Source organism: Cricetulus griseus, chromosome 2, assembly GCF_003668045.3.
Source record: "Cricetulus griseus strain 17A/GY chromosome 2, alternate assembly CriGri-PICRH-1.0, whole genome shotgun sequence".
In the NCBI taxonomy this organism is placed as follows: domain Eukaryota; kingdom Metazoa; phylum Chordata; class Mammalia; order Rodentia; family Cricetidae; genus Cricetulus; species Cricetulus griseus.
Genome location: NC_048595.1, coordinates 33,076,013 through 33,079,077, shown reverse-complemented (window position 1 = coordinate 33,079,077; position 3,065 = coordinate 33,076,013).

Genomic DNA, 3,065 nt, shown 5'->3' with positions numbered 1-3,065 from the left:
CACAGGCGTGCTAGCAGACACGCACCAGGCAGGCACTCGCCCGCATCATCCTGTGCACCTGGCACCTCCCCTCCAGTCCTGGGTGCTCTTTTTCTTCCAGACTGGCTGGAGCTGGAGCAGCTTGGAAGCAACCCAGAAAAAGACTGCGTTACTTTAAGAGCTGAAGTCAGCCTCCGGAGAACAAAGCTGCCAGTGTAGGCACAGACTAAGAGAGTCTCACTAAGTCGGGGTGGGGGATAGAGGACCGCTGTGGTACCCCCACCTCCTTCTCACATCCCCTTTAGGAGCCTCGGGTAGGGAAGGGTTTGGGAATGCCGAGATGTCATCAGGTTCTTTCTGAAACCCTCTGGCTCCTCACTGCCCACCCAATAAAGCTCTGGCCTCTACCTAGATGGCTTCCAGGAGTCTTTATAACTACCTCTTCAGCCTCGTTTCCTTGCCCTCCCCCCACCCCAGCCAATCACTCTACAAGGAACTACTTCTGGCTTCTGCCCACATCCCTCCTTTTGCGGCACACCTCCCTAGTAAGGCTTTACATCTCAAAGGCTTTCTCGGATGCTCTTCCCCTAGATAGGGTTAAATTCTGTTTCCAAGAAGACTCATCTCCAAGATAATAGTCCACCTAAGAATCTAACCTCTGAGCCAGTATCCATGGCTCCCAGAGAATTTGCCTCTAAAGAGTAGCCTCCAGGGGCCATAAAACATTTACAGAGGAGGACAGAGAAGTGGAATTCCAGGCAGACAATGGGATCTGTGTCTGGGCAGGTATGGTGAAATGGGGAAAAGTAAAACTGTTTTCCTGGCTACTCTGCTTTTCCTTGAGTGCCACGGGACCATGGGACTGGGCTGAAATGCTGACACAAACAATTAGTGCAGTTTGAGCGGGGTTTGGTAGCTCAAGTCTTTAATCCCAGTACTTGGTAGGCAAGTGGATCTCTGAATTTGAAGCCGTCCTGGTCTACATGGTGAGTTCTAGGACAGTCAGTGCTCTCTCTCTCTCTCTCTCTCTCTCTCTCTCTCTCTCTCTCTCACACACACACACACACACACACACACACACACACACACACAGAGAGAGAGAGAGAGAGAGAGAGAGAGAGAGAGAGAGAGAGAGAGTTATTGCAATTATGTTGACAGACCCTTATCCATCCCAGGAGACTGTTTAGACCCATTTCAGAGATATGGGTTTTGAAGCTGAGGGAGGAAGAGATGTGCTGAGATATTAAATTGCAAAGCTGGGAGCTGTGGTTCAGGGTCCTGTCTAGAGATGCGCTTTCTTTCTGAAATCATTGTCTGCTGCTTTTGTACCTGCTCTTCCCTCTTACCATCTAGTCACGGATTGAACTCCTATTCTACCTTCCAAACCCTGCTCTGCATCACCTCCCCCTTCCCAAAGAGCTACTTCCTGCCCAGCCCCCCATCCTCTCTGGAGAGGCACCCTGTATTCTCCCCTGGTGTTGTTTTACCTTGCGGCCCTCTCATCCCTCCAGCTTGGGGACTCCCGGAAGCTAGAAATAGGCTCTTATGCCTCTGTCCCCGGGAAACTGACTAGCACAGGACCAGTGCAAAGGAAAAAAAGGTGGCTGATTGGTGAGTGTGACTTGTTGGCTGAGAGACTGGCAGGTGCTTTTATGATGGGTGAGGTGGAGTTTGTGAACTGGTGCCCTAAAGAAGGGCCTGGGTGACCAAGCTTGGGCCTTGCTCCAGCCCTGGCATCAGATGTACTGGGAGAAAGAGACAGGGTCCAGAGTCGGAGGGAGCAAGAGCAGAGATAGGTCTTACAGACAGCAGGGAAGGAAAGAGGGTGGCAAAGGCAGAGGAAGGAGGAAGGGGACTCTGAACCAGGCCCACATCACATGCCTTCCCTTTCAGAGACCCCTGCCCAACCAGGGTACTCCCTAGGCCAGCAACTGGCACAAAGCTCAGCTTTCTGTCTCTAACAGAAACCATCTTCTCCAGATCCTGCCCTCAGCTGAACCTAAACAAGAAGCTGGGACTGGAGGGCCTTCCCTCCATGGCCTCCAGAAAAGAAAACAGAGTAAACTCCGATGACCACAGTACCACCAATATAGAGGCTGTGGGCTGTGATACTCAGGGGCTCACCTGTAATTCTGAGCATAGGGTTTGATATGAATTCCATTTTACCCAAAAGAAAACCATAACTCACTGTCCAGACATTTGCCCAGGATCAGCTAGAGCTGGTTTACAGGTGAGCTTGTTCAATGACAAGGTGTTCTGTATCCTTAACCATTTAGGCACCCAGCCTCTACAGTCTTCACACTTAGGTGTCACCATAGAGTCAGATATAGAGGGAGGTGGTGGTTTTATATCCTAGAAAAACAGTGGGGATGGTTTCTAGGAGCAAAAGAGAAGCTTGGGCTTGAGAACAGAAACACAGAGCATGGAGAGGGAGAACCCTACCTCGGAGCCAGACCTCCCGTGGGTGGTCTCTGTAATAAATTTAATACCACTTTACACGTAATAGACGCGATTGTAAGCACACTCCAAACATTAACTCGTTTAATCTAACAACCCAGGAGGTTGTAGTATTATTATCCCCAGTTTACCAAAGTTATCCGGCAGCCGAGAGAGGAAGCCGGAGTCCTAGTGCTGGCAATACATTCAGGCACCAAGCGCTACCATTTTGCTAGCGGCCACTGAGACTCAGAGAGGTGTGCGCATCAGCCCAGAGCCACACAGCGAGCGCCCCCAACGGGTGCCCCGAGCGCCGGGGACTTGCGGAGCAGAGCATCCAGAGCCCGGGGCTATGGTATGGACCCTCAGCCCCTCCCTATGGAACCACGCCCCTCAGAACCCCGCCCCGGACGTGCTGCTCAGGCTCCGCCTCCCCCCCCCCACGGCGCCAACCAATGGCGGCGGTCCTATAAAAGGCTCTCACGGCGCGCTCTCCCGCACAGCTCAGAATTACTCGTGAGAGTGCTGGTCTAGGCTACGGGGTCCCAAGAGTGCCAAGGCGTGGAGATCCGGCGGGAGACGCAGAGTCAGAGCACGCCCGTTCCCTGTCTCGCAGCCAGCACAGCTAGAGGCACGATCGCAGCGCGGCC